At 44.8% G+C, this 17,310-nt stretch overlaps 1 protein-coding gene and 1 long non-coding RNA gene across 2 annotated transcripts in view; one reads left to right on the forward strand and one right to left on the reverse strand.

Annotated features, from left to right (window-relative positions):
• The window catches only part of SERGEF (secretion regulating guanine nucleotide exchange factor), a 183,567-nt gene that overhangs the window by 127,563 nt on the left and 38,694 nt on the right, over nucleotides 1–17,310 (forward strand).
• On the reverse strand, nucleotides 3,208–15,693 carry LOC123651909. Its single transcript, XR_006740897.1, has 3 exons — nucleotides 15,684–15,693; nucleotides 11,819–11,828; nucleotides 3,208–3,333 (listed from the first exon to the last, which is right to left on the reverse strand). It is a non-coding gene; the product is annotated as an uncharacterized LOC123651909 (long non-coding RNA).

Raw genomic sequence — 17,310 nt, forward strand, 5'->3', positions numbered from 1 at the left:
ATGTCAGTGCTCTTTCTGGTGTTTCTTCTTGCTTCCCATATGCCCCTCTTTGTCATCTCTTGCTCCTCTATTATTTTTAAATATATATATCTACACTAATAAAAGAGAAGCATGCAAATTGACTGTACATCCCACAAGCCACACCCACCAGCCAATCAGGAGCGAATATTCAAATTAACCCAACCAAGATTGTTGCAGCCACTGAAGAGCAGGAGGCTTAGGTTTTCCTGACAATGGAGGAAGCCAAGCTTCCCACTTGCTCTGGCCAGCCCTGGCCTCTGCTACAAAGTTTCAAGTATAGAAGATAAATAAATCCCAACAAAATGGCAGCAGCCATGGAGCTGAAGAGAGCAGGAGGCTTGAGTTTCCCCTGGCGATGGAGAGAGCCAAGCTTCCCACAGCCCTGGCCTGCCCTGGCCTCTGCTCAAGGCTACAAAGTTTCAATTATAGAAGATAAATAAATCCCAGATACCAGGGCCTTTGCTTAGGTCACCAGGGGGCATGGCTGGCCTGCAAACCACCACAGGCCCCTCGCCCAGGCCGCCCCGTGCCCCAAGGAAACCCCCATCCTGATCCGGGACACCCTTCAGGGCAAACCAGCTGCCCCCCACCTGTGCAGCAGGACTCTATCCTAAATAATAAAAGAGTAATATGCAAATTGACTGTCATTCCCAACACACAAGATGGCTGCCCTCATGTAGTCAAAGATGGTTGCCTCCATGTGGACACAAATGGCCACCATAAGATGGCCAGCAGGGAGGGAAGTTGGGAGGGACCAGAGGAAGGGGTAGGAAGAGAGAAATAGGAACTTGAATGATGAGAGCAAAATCATTGCTTGGCTGCCTCCTGCATGCCCCTGACTGGGGATTGAGCCTGCAACCTGGGCATATGTCCTGACCAGGAATCGAATCCTGATCTCCTGGTACATGGGTCGATTCTTAACCATGTAGGCTGGACTTCTCTGTTCTTAAATCAACGCCACATACATGTATTAATGAAAACATTCTTCCTTTGTACCAAGCACAAAGCTGGGCCTTGGGCAGGGGATGGGAGGACCTGGGAAATGGCCCCTCAATCATTGGTTGGTGTGTTGGAAACAGAGAGACTCTAGCCTTACTCTATCTGCATGGCCATCACCCAGTGATTTCTTTTTACCCTGTTGTATCTATTACTATCTTCCTTCTTTTTTTGGTTAATCTCTCATTTTGATTGAACACCTATGAGTTGGGGTTACATATTTTAATTTCTTGAATTTCTGAAAACATATTTACTCTGTTTTCACACTTGATTGATAGTTTAGCTATGTGTAAGATTCTAGGTTGGAAATAACTTTTCCTTCTGATTTTTGGAGGCATTTTTTCATTGTTCTCTGTAAATAATGAGAAGACTGCTGTGTGTTTTTTTGTTTTGTTTTGTGTGTTTTTTTTCCTTTTCTTTTCTAATTCCTGTGCCTTTGTCTGTGACTAGGTTATTTTCTCTCTTTGGGACTTTTAGGAACTTCTCTTTATCATCAGTGTTTTGAAATTTTATAATGATGTGCCTTGGTTTTGGTCTTTTTTATTAATTGTTTTGGTACTTTATTGAGCCCCCTCAAACCAGAGGATTATGCCCTTAAATTCTGGAAGTCTTGCTTTGATAAATTTTTTTCTTATTTTTTTCTTCTGGGACTAATTTTAGATGTACATTGAATCTCCTGGACTCATCATCTAATTTCCTTAGCTTCCTTTTCTCTTGGACATGTTGTTACTTTTTAAATTATTTTTTGGGAAACTTCCTTGACTTGATCTTCCAACCTTCCTAATGAAATTATTATTTTGGCTATCATTTTTTTTCTTAAGGAATCAAATTTTTTTCAAGAGACTACACATGGTTATTTAATCTCTGGTACTGAGCAGTTTTGTTCCCCTTATGTTGGTTTTGTTTTTAGTGTGAATGCAAGTGATTAATGAATACAGACTTGTTAACAAGTGGGGTTCTAAAGTTCCTGCTGTCATCAACTTGGGCAACAAATGACCCACTGGAAAGCAACCCTACTTAAGAGATCTCTGTATCTTGTCCTGTGATTAACAGGGAACCTGGAATGATTCAACATTTCCAACCACTCTTCCCTTAATGTTTTTTTTGTGTTTTTTTAATCCTCATCTGAGGTTGTTTTTCCATTAATTTTTATTTTCATTTATTTTTAAAATTTATTTATTGTCTAAAGTTTTACATATGTCTCCTTCCCGCTTGGACCCTCCTCCTTCCCCCCAAGCCATTCCCACCCTGGGCAAGCCCCCACCACCCCAGTGTCTGTGTCCATTGGTTCCGCTAATATGCATGCAAGTCCTTTGGTTGCTCTCTAACCCCTCCCACCCTCCCCTGCCATTTGTCTCTGGCTCTATTCTTGTTCATCAAATTATGTTGATCATTATATCCCACATATGAGTGAGATCATGTGATATTTATCTTTTTCCAACTGGCTTATTTCACTTAGCATAATGCTCTCCAGTTCCATCCATGCTGTTGCAAATGGTAAAAGTTCCTTCTTTTTTATAGCGGGGCAGTATTTCATTGTGTAGATGTACCACAGGTTTTCTTTTGTTTTGTTTTGTTTCAAATATATTTTATTGATTTTTTTACAGAGAAGAAGAGAGAAGGATAGAGAGTCAGAAACATTGATGAGAGAGAATCATCTATCAGCTGCCTCTTGCACACCCCCACTGGGAATGTGCCAGCAACCAAGGTACACACCCTTAACTGGAATCGAACCGCAAGCTGACGACGCTCTATCCACTGAGCCAAACCAGTTTCGGCTGTACCACAGTTTTTTAATCCACTCATCTGCTGATGGGCACTTAGGTTGTTTCCAAATCTTAGCTATTGTAAATTGTGCTGCTATGAACTTAGGGTGCATATATCTTTTCTGATTAGTGTTTCTGGTTCCTTGGGATATAGTTCTTGAAGTAGGATTACTGGGTCAAATGGGAGTTCCATTTTTAACTTTTTGAGGAAACTCCATACTGTTCTCCACAGTGGCTGCACCAGTCTGCATTCCCACCAGCAGTGCTTAAGGGTTCCTTTTTCTTTACTTCCTCACCAGCACTTGTCATTTGTTGATTTGTTGATGATAGCCATTCTGACAGGTGTGCGATGGTATCTCATTGTTTTGATTTGCATCTCTCCCATGATTAGTGACTTTAAGCATGTTTTTATATCTCTCTCGGCCTTTTGAAAAGTGTTTATTTAGGTCCTTTGCCTATTTTTTTTATTGGATCATTTATCTTCCTTTTTTAAGTTGTATGAGTTCTCTGTACGTGTTGAAGATTAGATGCTTATCTGAAATATCTTTGGCTATCATTTTTTATTTCCAAGGTCTCTTTCTTATTCTTTTATCCTTTAAAAAATATATTGTCTTATTATCTATTGTTTTTCCTAAAGGGAGTATTTGAAACTGTGACACATTCCCAAGTGCAGACTACCCCAAGGGAAGATGTCTTTTTAATTTGGCCCTTTAGAACAGTGGTCATCAACCTTTCAGACCCCATGGACCACCAGTTGGTGACTGCTGTTTTAGATTGTTGCGATGCTTTTGTTAATCTTCTATATTTTGCAACTTTAAGTAATTTGCTTGCTTTTTAAAGGTTCTAATTGCACAAGTATAAAAATAAAGATAATAATATTGATCCCCTAACCTTGCTTTATAGAGGCTTCCTGATGTTGTAAAAGTGTAAGCATGGTTATAAAAGAAAGGTTATAATTTTTCATAAAAAGCAAGTAAGACCATCATAGGTTTAATATTGTTTTATTATAATTCTCAAATAAATTTGATTTAATATTGCGGGGCGGACGACAACACTATGTCCACAAAAGAAACCTGAGTAGGTTTCAAAATCTCAGCTCTGCCATTTTTAAACTATGTTACTTGGAGTGAATTACATCCTCCCAGAGCCTCAGTGTTCCTAATGTAAAGAGAATGAGAATACTCAAAGAGTTATTATGACAATCAAAGGGGATAATACATGTAAAGGACCTAGCTTAATGCCTGATATATGACACCAGTAGTACATGAAGATTTCCGTAGCTCCACATCCTTGCCAACTTGGAAAGATCCGGCTATCAATTTCTACCAGTCTAATAGGTTCTATCAAAGTCATCATTCTGTTTCAGAGGCAGAGTATATCATCCCAGAAACAAACTCAGTAGGAGATATATATTAAGAGATGTCATGCAAAGAGCCAGCTTATACAACTATGGAGATGGCTAGGCAAGCCTGAAATCCTTAGGGCAGATTTTCCAGAAGGACAGGCGATGCTACAGTCAACAGGCAGAGAAACCCCAGTTCTTTTCTTAAGGCCTTTCAATTGCTTGGGTCAGGTCCACCCAGATTATCCAGAAAAATCATCTTGATAAAAAGTCAACTGATTATAGATGTCAATCACATCTACACGATATCTTCACAGCAACACCTTGATTAGTGTTTGATTGACTAACTGGGTACAGTTTGGCATGAAAACGGACCATCACATAATTCAACTTGTATTTTAAGAAAATCATTCTGGGGACAGGCTGAGTTGAAGTCTAGAGGCAGAGAGACCCAGAGTAGAGAAACCAGAGAATTACCTGAAGGGAAGGGTGTAGTGAGGACCTGAATTAAGCAGTGGCAACTGAGTCAGGATTAACGGTGAACAGAGTTGAGGAAGGAAGAACAATGGGCAGGATCAGAGATGGCACCCACTTTCCTGCTTGATAGACTAAGAAGGTGTGTCATCACTGAGTAAGAGGGAAATACTTGGAGAGAGGAAAGGGTAGGCCTAAGGCAGGGTGATTAATTTATTTTTATTTTTTGTTAATCCTCACCCAAGGATATTTTCCCGGTTGATTGTTAGAGAGAATGCAAGGGAGGGAGGAAGGGTGAGAGGAAGGGGGAGGGTAGAGAGAAAGAGAGAGAAAGAAACATTGATGTGAGAGAGACACATTGATTGGTAGTCTCCTGCATATACCCCAACTGGGGCTGGGGATGAACCTGCAACCCAGATATGTGCCCTTGACTGGGAAGCAAACCCACGACCCTTCTTGCGCTGGCTGACACTCTAACCACTGAACAACACCAGCCTGGGTAGTGAGCATAACCAAGTGTGAGATATCTGTGGAACATCCAAATAGAACTAGGAGATTGGAATGGAGGTTTTTAGCTCTTCAGAAAGGTCAGGGAGTTGGTATTGTAGAGGTTAGTGAAGTAGGTCTATTTGAGCAATGTTTCCTCCATGTGTATGTGGATAGTGTTTCTGTGAGATGTCCTTGGTATAGGGTGTGGTGTTGCGATGCCTTTGATCATGTGATATCAGTGTGACTAGTCTGTGATTATTTCTGCTGCAGCTGTAATTTGGCTCAGGGCAGAGACTGCTTTCCTATCCCTATTTTGCAGGGACCTACCCATTCTGCAAAACTTTGTGCCTAGCCAGCTTGGCTCAGAGGATAGAGCGTTAGTCTGCGGACCCACGGGTTCCAGGTTTGATTCCAGTCAAGGGCATGTACTTTCATTACAAGCTTCTCCCTGACCTGGGCCCTGGTCAGGGCACCAATTGATGTGCTTCTCTCACATCAATGTTTCTCTCTATCTTTCCCTCTGTCTTCCACTCTCTCTAAAATCACTGTATCCTTGAGTAAGGGTTTAAAAAAAAAAAAAGTCATTGTAAGGGCTAAGTCCTCAGGAGGACCCCATACCTGTGCAGGCTCTGTCTCCTTCAGGAAAACCCAGGATGGAGTCACTAGTTTCCGGGGAGTGACCTGAAAGCACACAGCACCCGCTATGCTGAATGAGTTGGTGTAGCAGCAAGGCCAGCTCAGTCAGGCTCCCTGGGTGGGAGCACCCTTCTCTCTTCCAATTTCCAACCCTAGACCTTCTCCCCACAGGGCTGCAGATAACGGAGAGGGTTTGTGCCCTGGGAGGATTGGGAGCATGAGGAAGGGGAGGGAATGGACATTCATTGAGCACCTCCTATGTGCCTAGCAGAGTGCTGGGTCTCTGTCTGCTCAATGCTGAGGATGAAAACAGGGACAACTCACACTTACCAAGTATGTGCCTCAGTGCCAGGCACTGGGCATGTGTGGTTTCTTTTTTCTATTTAAGTGTCACAACAGCTATGTAACACAGGTACTATTATTGGCCATTTTTACAAAAGAGAGCTTCAAGGCAGAGAGATTAAGTGACTTGCCCAGGGTCACACAATGAGTAGATATCTAAGGTGGGATTTGGAAATGTTCTGATAGCCAAGCCGGAAGTTCCAGACTCTGTGGACTCTCTGATACTGACACAGCCACTTCCCCTCCCAGGTCCCATCATGCAGGGCAGCGAAATACAGGTTCTTTCTCTACAGGGCTCGAAGATTTGTCTCTGCAACTTTTAGGAGTAGCTGGCTTGGGAGAAGCACTGGGTGGGGATTAGGAGACAGGTTCGTAGCCCAGCCTCTGCCTATGAAATGGGTACTATGATATCCAGCTGACAAAGGGGGAACTTGTGCTCAGAGGAGTTCACTAATTTGCTTTAGGACCTGAGACCTTAACTTTCCAGAACCACACTTTCATCATCGTCTGCCTCCTGGCATGTTGTGAGAACCAGAGGAAGAAGTTGCGAGGAGAGTGTTGTTGTGAACTTTGCGAGTTATTCTGTTGCATCTGTACCTACCGCCCTGCTTTCCAGAACAGCCTCCCTCCTGTTATCTTCCCGACCCAGGCTCATCTTGTCCTTTATTATATTTTATGACATTTTTTATTACCTAAAAGGCTCTGATTATCATGCCTCGAGGCCACTGAAATTCTTATATGAATAACTCCACCCGAGGAGCCAGCTGGAGGGGGTGGGATGGCGGATTTAGCAGCTGCCGAAGCTATAACCAAGAGCAGTCTTCCTGTCAGTCACAGGAGGGAATGAGTCCAATGGCTGCTTTGCTGAGTCCTTCCCAAAGCCAGAGGGCAGATTGGAGAGCAGTGCTGCTCTCATCTCTCACTAAGCTTAAAATGAAGCTCGGCTTCTCACTGTGAAATGTAATAACATTTGTATTTAAAAGAGCATGGGTTCTGTTCCCAGCATGGCCACTTACCATCTGAGTGAGCTTGGGCAAGTCATCTCACTTCCCTGGGCCCCAGTTTCCTCATCTGTGAAACGGGAGTGCTGTTGTACAGCACGGATGAGACTGTAGGTGTGAAGGGCCCAGCATGGTACCAAGTGCGCATTAGACTCTCAATAAGTCTTTCTTCCCTGTGTCTCTAAGTTGTGGGAATGAGCACCTTAGGGAGGTAGAGTTGATGAAAGGTGAAGCAGTTTGGTTTAGAATGCAAAAGCAGAATTCTCAGCAATAATAGGCGTTTGAATCACAGTTCTATTTTTAGTTAGATCCAGCCTGAGGTTTAAAAATGTGGTGCCTTCCTCAAGTGTCCCTTTATCCTTTCTGTGTAAGCAGTGGAGGGCCGTGGTGACGGCGGGGGAGGGATTGTCCAGCTTCCCTGCAGGCGTGTACTCCTGCCTTCACAGTCGTGTCTTTTTCCTCATCATTAGCCAGCACTGTCGCCTTGGGCACCATCAGTGTAAGGAAATCCGTGACAGTGCATGAACATGAGTGTTTTACTGTAGTCTTCAGCAAGTTCTCTCACTGCCAAACCAGCTTTCAAATTTACAACTTAAAAAAAAAAAAGTTCTTATTGATTTTAGAGAGGAAGGGGCAAGGATAGAGAAATGGAAATATCAACGAGGGAGATATTGATTGGCTGCCTCCTGCATGCCCCCTACTGTGGATCCGGCCTGCAACCTGGGCATGTGCCCTGACTGGGAATGGAACCTGGGGCTTCTTGGTTCATAGGTCGAAACTCAGCCACAGAGTCACACTGGTTGGCCAAATCTCCAACTTTTGAACCTTTGGAGGAATTTCTTACATCACCCCTGCTCACGGTCACAGTGAGGCTGATTTCACAAATTAGAGGAGCATAGTAGTCAATAGTTTCCATTAGGTCCTGTCTCTCCCCTCTGTTCTCAAGATGCATATATTCCGCACAGGGCCCCATCGTCCCAGAGCCTGGAGCACCTCCCTGCACTCACATGGTGTAGAGGAGGGATGCAGACCATTGGGCACCCAGGCGGCACATAATAATAAGTATTATTTCATGTCTTCCTTGAGATGGCTCTCTGGTAGGCAGGAACCTGGTTTAGTGGTTAAGAGCACAGGCTTTCAAATCAAAGCGACCAGGGTTTGAATCCTAACTCTGCAATTTATCACTGTGTGACCCAGGGCGGATTACTGAACTCGGAGCATAAGTTTCCACATTGTCAACTGGACAGAATAGTACCCTTCTCACAGGGCTGTGAGGATGAGTGCACGAATGCATGGGGAGCCTCAGCACAGGGCCAGGCACACAGCACGTGATACACAGTCACCGTGGCATCAGTTACAGCGAAGAGCAGCTCCTTTGTCTAAGATAGGCGTGATCCCTGTTTTGTGTGAAAGGTTGAGAGGTCGAGGAGCTTGCCCAAGGTTGTACAGCCACAGAATCTGAACGAAAAGCCAGGTCTCCTGACATTTCACCGGAAGCCTCAGAAAACTGAAATAAATGCCCCAAACCCAAATGTACCTGAGCCCTCGTGGTGGAGTCTGAGCCCAGCTCCCTCTGCTGAATCTTGCTTTCTAGAAACAGGCTGCTGGGGTACATTGTGTGCGAATGCAAACACATAAATGATGGAGCGGGAGCATGTCCCGGGAAACCGTGGTTCCCCAGAGTGCGCCACAATGCAGCATGTGGTTAATGCATTTTTCTCGGAAAATTCACCTCTTGGCTTCAGGTCTCATTGAGGGTTATTATGAAATGCATTGCATCCATTCACTTTCTGATGCTGGAAGGGGCTATCTAGTGAGTGTAATTAAGTCCTTCTGAAGTGACAGGGGATCTTGGCAGCGTCTCTGTTCATCATCAGAATGACAAGTTGTGATGTTCAGGATTCTAATAACAATCTGTTTGTCTGTCTGGGTCTCTTACACTCATGTATAATTTAATCACAGCAATAGCCGTGTGTGTGTGTGTGTGTGTGTGTGTGTGTGTGTTATGCACCATTGAGTCAGCTCTGACTCCTGGCGAATGAGTGATGCCCATAATGTCCTGTCCTCAGCAGCCTGCTTAGCTCCTGTAGACTTGTGCCTCTGGCTTTTTTTATGAAGTCAATCCCTCTCATTTCTCTTTTCCTGTTGCCTTCTATTTTTCCCAGCATTATTATCTCTTCCAAAGAACACTGCCTTCTCATAATGTGCCTGAAGTAGGGCAGCTTCAGTTTTGAGACAGTGTAGTAAAGCAGAAAATGTTGGTTTTTGAGTCAGACATACTTGGGTTTAAATCCCGGCTTTGACATTTACTAATGGTGTTGATTTTTAATAAGTTACTCAATCTATAAAATGGAGAGGGTTATATTTCCCTTGCTGGGATTATTTTAAGATTTTTCCAAGATACACACACACACACACACACACACACACACACACAAAGCAACTAGCATGGTGCCTGGTCAGAGTAGGTCCTTAGCTCATGGAAATGTATTCTGTCTCCTAGTCAATCTACCAAGTGTTTGCTCCTGTAATATGGAAGGTACAGGGAGTTGCAGTGACCTGTTGTGAGCCCACCAAACTCTAGAAGTGCCTTTTTGAAGTAAATCTATTCTGATTTGCTTTAGGAGGGTGGTGGTGGTGGGGGGTGTGGGGGGTTATTTCTTTCTAATAACAAAGGCCTGAAACAAACTTTATTCTGTAGGTAAACTTAAATAATTTTACATTTATGTAAGAGATGCTGCAAAACAATAAAATAAGTATCATATATGGATGTTATTTATAGTAAATGTCCATAGTCTGGAAATGCTTTTTGGATCACATAGGTCTGTCTTTCTGAAATGGACTCAGAATTTGAATAGAACAGGGAACATTTTATGTAGGATCGAAGGAGTGGAGGTAAGACAGTGTAAGAGATGCTTGGCTTAATTGTTAGGGGAACATGAATGATAAAGTTGGAAGAATAGACTCACACATAGTGCTTCACATGTACATGTAAACATGCATACATTACCGTATTTTCTGGCATATAAGCGACCCTCTAATTTTACAGTTAAAACATAAGTTTAGGCCTATATTCGCTGTATAAGACTACCCCCCACTTCAAAGAAAAGACTTACTTTGCCATCAAGATCTGCAGGTAATTTTTGTGCAATTTTGGTCTTTTGCCCCCGATTTTCAGTTGACATTTTTTCGTTTCACAAGTCGTCTTATACGCCGGAAAATACGGTATTCTCATCTACCCATGTACATTGCTAACCTAAAGCCCTTAGTTAGGAGTGCTCAGAGGCATTGGCCAAATAGCCTTGGTCTGTGATGTGCTGTGGAAGAATGAGCACTGGGTCTGAAGTTAGGAGACTCCGATATTGCTTTTGGTTCCGCCCCATTTAACAATGTGACGTGGACAAGAACTGCAGCCTCATTGGGCGTTCCCTCCTCATTCATAAAAACAGTCCGGTCACTTTTAGAAAATCCTTGGTAACTATTTATCAAGCGCCTTGAGGATTGTGAAAAGAAAGTCCATTCACTTTCACTTATTAATTCACATCCTGGAGTTGTCTCCTGAGGAAAGATCTGTAGAAAAGCTTTATTTTTAAAGATGTTCATCATCATGTTTCTTATAATTTCGTAAAATTGTGATGCTGCCTAAATGTCCAACGATTAGGGTTAGATAAATTATGGCCCATCTGCTTGACTAGTTTGCAGTATTTACTGAGACAACAGCATTGAGCATGTAAAAAATGAAAACAAAAAGGCACATATTAAAAAAATATATTTGGGGAAAAAAATCATACTTTTGGATGCAGGCAACATTGTCAACATCATCCAAGACACTTAGTGATCTGTGCCATCGCTGTTTACCAGGGTGGTGACCTCACTTTCATCAAAGGACATTTTCCTAACAGCTTTCTCCCTTATGTGCTTCTGTATGTCCCGTTCAGTCCTGAAACGTCCTTCCCTTCCCTGTGCAGCAGGTGAACCTACTGTCCTCCTAGCCAGGGTCAGATTTCCCTGACTTCCTGGGAGGAGGCTCTGTCCCCTCTGCTGGGAGGCGACTGGACTGACTCAGGTTTTCAGACCTGGCAGTGCATCCGAATCAGGTGGAGCGCTTATTACAGTGCAGATTCCCACATCCCGAGACAGGCTTCCTGATCCCCAATTTCCAGGGCAAGGACCTGGAATCCAAATTGCTAATACTGATTATTGTGTTGCTTAGCCATGTGAGGGAACCCTTGACATTAGTAAGCCAAGGTGCTTTCAGCTTACAATCTTTCTAGTTCTGGGAGGAGCCCCTGTCCCTTGCTATCTCCACTGCGAGGGGCTTCAGCATGACGGCATTGTGGAGTAACAGCCCAACGATGGAGAATAACTGTAACAGCTTCACTGTGGACCACTTGTGCTGTGCCAAGAACTGCTTTATATACAACATATTTTATCTGTACAGTACCTTAAGGTCAGTTTTATCATCTCCATTTTACAGATGAGGAAACGGAGGCAAAGAAACGATAAGGGTCTTGCCCAAGTTTAAATAACAAGATTGCATATTTGGATTCATTTCTGGCAGACTTCAGAGCCCAGGAACTAGAATCTCCCTCATGGCCCCTTACCCCACTTCTACGGCATCCCAGCAGGGTCAGGAGCAGCTCTGCTGTGTGCAGATGTGCCTGGTGGGGTGTGCCCTGGAGCTCTCTGCCCTCTGTGCCTGCGTGGTGATTGGGCAGCCATGCACCACATAAGCCGAGGCTCCTGCTCACCAAATGTGTTCTGCCGCCCACCCACCTGCTTACTTGGTACAGGGAAGCAGCGGAATCCAATTTGCGGCAGTGACCTAAGAGGGGCTATTTTTAGTAAGAAAGTAGGTCAGGGGCTGCAGCGGTGCTGCTGGAGAAATGAGCAACCTCCCCTCACGGGGATGCTCACTCACTGCTTCTCTTGGCAGCCAGGGTGGAGGTGAAGAAGGCAGACCTCACAGCTTCACATGCCTGCAGTTGTCATTGTCACTGTGGAGCCACCCCAGGGGAAACGTACATCTAAGACACGGAGGCTCCTGTCTGGGTTTGCCAGGGTCCCGGCCCCAATCTTCCTCGAGAGGTGAGAATCCCTTCAGAACAGATCTCGATCATGGTAGGAGGCGCATGGATTGTGCACTCACTAAGTATCAGCTGCTGTACATGGTAGCTACTAATCTGGGTTTGATCCCCCATGATCTCACTTAATCCTTGCAAATACTTCTGCAAAGCAGGGATTATTATTCCTATTTTGCAGATGTGGAAACAAAGTCACAGAGATAGATTACACAGCTCTTGTTGAGCGCAGCCAGGTTTTGAATCCTGTGTGAGACGTCACTGGCCGGATGACCAGTCCATCAAGCCACGCTGGCGGTGATTTTTGGAATTGCCACTCTGCCCCTTCCCATGTTGTTTGATGCTTCAGAGGAAACCGTACAGTGATTGCTTTCTCCAGCTGGACTTACTGAGTCTGACAACCTGCTCCTTCCAGGACAGAAAAGGGTACCCGGGACACAGACCTCTTCCACAGTGAGCAGAAAGGACATCCCTGCATATTGCTGCACGATCATTGAGGCCAGCAGCTGTCTAAAACACACCACTTGATTTCCCTGGGCCTGGAGTGTCTCGAAATCCTCTGCCCCACTTGCTGTGCCACAGACTAACTGTAGATCTGTGGCAAATTGCAGGGCAGTCATTGGCGATGCGCAGGCGGACACAAGCTTGTTAACAGAATGTAGTAATTGACGTTGCGTGATTCGTTATGCACAGCACAGAGGACTCTAGCAGAAGCCCACTTTATGGCCAACTGCTGCTAGAACCACCAGCCTTGAGAATTTGTTCCTGGCTCCCTTCTGGCTCTCTAGCTGGAGAGCACCAACCTGCACGAGCCAGAAGCAGCTGAGGCTTCTGCCTTATCCTGCTCCCTCCTTCTAGGCAAGGGATGAGGGTATTTCCCCTTCCCCCAGGCTGCATGACCCTGGAGGGAGATTATTAGTTCATTAATTCATTCATTCATTCATTCAATAAACATTTTGAAAATGTACTAGGTATGTAGTAGAGAACAAGACAGGCAGTTCCTACCTTCCCAGAACTTATAGTCCCTCTCTGGGCCTTAGTTTTCTTTTCATCAAATGGGTAGGACAGAGGGAACTGGATTCATTAATCTCTTCTAGCTATAAGATTTCAGAATCTGTGATTCTGGATTGTAAACATTTGTCATTGAATCACAGTGTCAATCTTAGTCATTTGTACCCAATGCCAAAGAGAACAAAAACGAAATTTTCAAATTTCAGAATCTGGATGGGAACCATGGACACAAGCTAGTTCAATTTCTTCACTTACAGACGGGAAAAAATGAAGCTAAAAGAAGGGCATGACTTGCCCAGTGTCCCAGGGACAGAGCCAGGATGGGGAGGCTGGTCTGTAAGGCCCAAGTCTCACCTCCAGGCCTCTAGCAGCTGCCTCCTCACTCAGCACTGCCACTGAGCCTCTCCTTGGAACCCTTTCTACATTTAGCCTCCTTGACACTGAGCTTTCCCGAGTCCCCTCTCCCTACTCCTCTAACCACAGCATGGTTAATTACCTGGACCAGAGAGCCCAGGTTGGTTTTGTTAGTAGATCACCTCCCCTCTCCACACACTCTGTGTTGGAACTGCCACAGCATGCTGCTTTTCATAAAAGCCTCTTTTTAAACCAAGTCCAGCTGTTTTAGTCCCAGAAGGGCAGTCAGATTAGCTCTCTTCTAGGTAAAATGGTAAATGGTTATCCCTCCCCACAATGCCTCCAGCACCACAACAAATGCCTCTACCAAATGCCCTCTGTGCTTCAGTCCTCATGATATCACTATGACTGGGTATTATTAGCCCCGTTTCACAAGGCAACAGGTTTTAATTAAGACTGTAGACTTTAGAGTTAGTCTGAGGTTCAAAATCTGGCCCCACCAAGTTTGAGAAAACCCTCTTTGAGTCTCAGGGATTTTTTTGTTTGTTTGTTTTTTTCATCAGCAAAATAGGATTACTTAATGTATACCTCATAGTACTGTGAGGACTGTGTGAATACCACATGGGTGGTCCTCAACAGCGTCTAATACATGGTAAGTAAATCCCCCATAAATGTAGCTGTGGTGACAATGATGATGCCACGATCCCTTCATTGATAGAAGGTAGGCCCCTATAGTGGACACTAGCAGGATGAGGAGAGATGACAAAATATCAACTTTCTTTTTTTTATTTTTTATTTTTTTATTAATATATTTTATTGATTTTCCACAGAGAGGAAGGGAGAGAGATAGAGAGCTAGAAACGTCGATGAGAGAGAAACATCGACCAGCTGCCTCCTGCACACCCCCTCTTGGGGATGTGCCTGCAACCAATGTACATGCCCTTGACCAGAATCGAACCTGGGACCCTTCAGTCCACAGACTGACGCTCTATCCACTGAGCTAAACCGGTTTTGGCAAAATATCAACACTTTCAAGTAGCCTAAGACAAACTCAAGAGCACCCCAGGAATGATGTTAGAAAAGGACCTGGTGGGATTGGTTACAATAAATTCAGACATGAGCTGCATTTTATTTATTAATTTAGTGGAGTTTTATTGACCACCTACTATGTGTCAGACCTGCTGCTAAAAGCTGGAGATACTATAATGACAAAACCTACATGATCCACATAACCCCTGCTCTTAAGAAGCTTACAGTCTCTTTGGGGGAGTCTGATTTTAATATTAAAATAAATTGCAATAAATATCGATATAAAATTACAAATTGGGATAAATTCTGCGAAAGAAAAGGACAGGTTGCCATGAGATCATATAATAGGGGCTCTGATCTACCTCAAGTGATCAGGGATAGCTCAGATGAGGAAGTGACATATGAGCTGAGATCTGAAGGATCATTGGCAGTTTACGAGGTAACGGAGTAGATGAGGTTGGGGAAAAGCTTTCTAGGTACTTGGACCCATGTAGTCCCCAAGGTGAGTGGCAGTTCAGTGCTTCCTGAGCACTGAGAGGATCAGTATGACTTGAGTGCAGAGGGTGAGGAAGAGTGTGAGGTGGGACAAGAGGCTGGAGAGGGAGACCAGGACCTTGTAGGCCTTGTTAAGGATGTTTGTTTTTCTTTATTCTGAGAGTTTGGGGACCACTGGAGGATTTGGAGCAAAGGCTGATACTATGTGTGTGTGTTTACATGTGGAGAGAGATATGACAGGTCTGATATTTGCAAGAGACCTTTTTGACAGCCGTCTTGAGAATAGGTCTGAGGATATGAGAGCTTATAGGGAAACAAGTGAAGAGAAAGCTTTTGCCTTAGTCCCAGTACGAAATGATGCTGGATCGGGCTAAAGACAGCAGGGATGGGAGGGAAGAGGAGTTTTGAGATATCTAGGAGATAAAATGGGCAGGATTTGATGATGGGTTAAATACAGCTGCGAGGAAGGAGGAAGTGGGAAGGATGATCTCCAGGTTTCTGAGTGCACAAGTGTATTGTGACCCTGCCATTCTAAACTCAAACATAAAAAAAGAAGAGGAAGAAAAAAAGGTGGAAGAAGACCAGGTTTGGGTAGAAAGATCTCGATCTGAATTTGAGCATACTGCACTTGAGGGGTCTTTTAGACATCCCATGCAAATGCTCCATACCCTGCCACCAACAGTAGGACAACAGCCTTGGAATCCCTTTGGTCTGTTGACCCAGCCCCTGCCTCTATGGGGTCAGGTCGGTTAGTCCAGTTGGTTGGAGGACTCATAGTTTGCTTTCCATCCCTCATGGTTCTGCTTCCTCACCAGAATATTCTGAAAAGGGTGTTGTGAGAAATTCAGCCTAGGAATGGTATGACCAGTCTGGGGAGAGAGATTGGTAATTCTGGTATTGATGCATGTCATGTGAGTGTTTTTCCCCAAATCTGTGGATGAGATCCACATGTGTTTGTTATGTGTTCTTTTATTTCATTATTCATGTATTAAAATATTTGCTATTAATATCCTATTTAATAAAGAGGGGATATGCTAATTGACCCTCACCCCATCACAAAGATGGTGGTGTCCATAGCCAATAAGGAGGGAATATACTAATTGACTATCTACCTTCAAAGATGGCGGCACTCACAGCCACAAGATGGCGGCCGCTCTGCACTCTGCCTCCAGTGTCCCCGAGTCTCCTTAGCCCCCCAGCCACGCAGGGCTGGCCAGAGGCACAGGCAAGCTTTGGATGGTGGCTGCCCAACTGCTCAGGGCCGCCCGAGGCTCAGGTAACCAGGGCCAGCTGAGGTTTGTGCTGCCAGCAGTGGAAGCGTGTGATGGGGTGTTGCCTTCCCCTGACCGCAGAGTTGCCTCCTGACTGTGAGAGAGGGCAGGCTGGGCTGAGGGACCCTCCCTCCACCCCCGCTCCAGTGCATGAATTTTCATGCATTGGGCCTCTCATATATCTATAATGTGGCAGGTGCAATGCCAGAAAGGACCTCTGGTTCTTTGAGAAGTGACATCCCCAGAACCCACCAGCATTGCTGTTCTCATGATCATAGAGAAATCAAGCAGGATGCTGCTCTTCCTCTGAATGCTAACTCTCCAGGGTGCTGCTGACTGCTGGCTTTTATCCAGGGGCACGTCCTTGAGTTCAGAGAGTTGTTTTTTTCAGGGGCTCCCTGGGCAACTGTGACTCCCAGGCCTCTCTCTGGGCCTCCTCTTTTGTACAGTCTCCCTAGACAGTAACTTTAAAGACACAGTCACAATGCTCGTTCTTGACTTTGAATGGGGTTCAGATGGGCATTCTGAGCCCCCACCTCATGTCCCCTAACCTCTCTCCCATTCCTCCTCCTCCCCTCCCCTCCCCATGCCAAGTGTTCTGGTTTGTTGTCTGAGAGTATCTTTGTGTTCTGGTGAGGGTGGGAGAAGTGGCAGAGCAGGCTCTGTGTCTTCCTGTGAGTGGCCAAGGAGGTTTCTCTGAGGGCAGGGGGTAGTGGGCAGAGGAGTGACCCATCTGGCCCTGGCACCATGTGATAGGACCTATGAATGCCCATGTGGCATTCTAAGAACATGTTTTGCCTTGTGAAAATCTAAACACTCGAGCCACATGAATTCAGGCCAGTGGTTACCATCACGAAAGGGGATGAGGTATTCTTTTAAAAGTCCTCTGGCATCTTTAACAGGTAGGGCAGAGGGAAAGGGGGAAAGCTATGTGAGGTTTGGTGCTCAAGGGAAGCTGACATTCCCTGTGTTCGTGGAGCAAAGAGCTTCTCACCGCTGGGA

This window comes from Pipistrellus kuhlii, unplaced genomic scaffold, assembly GCF_014108245.1.
Source record: "Pipistrellus kuhlii isolate mPipKuh1 unplaced genomic scaffold, mPipKuh1.p scaffold_m20_p_9, whole genome shotgun sequence".
In the NCBI taxonomy this organism is placed as follows: domain Eukaryota; kingdom Metazoa; phylum Chordata; class Mammalia; order Chiroptera; family Vespertilionidae; genus Pipistrellus; species Pipistrellus kuhlii.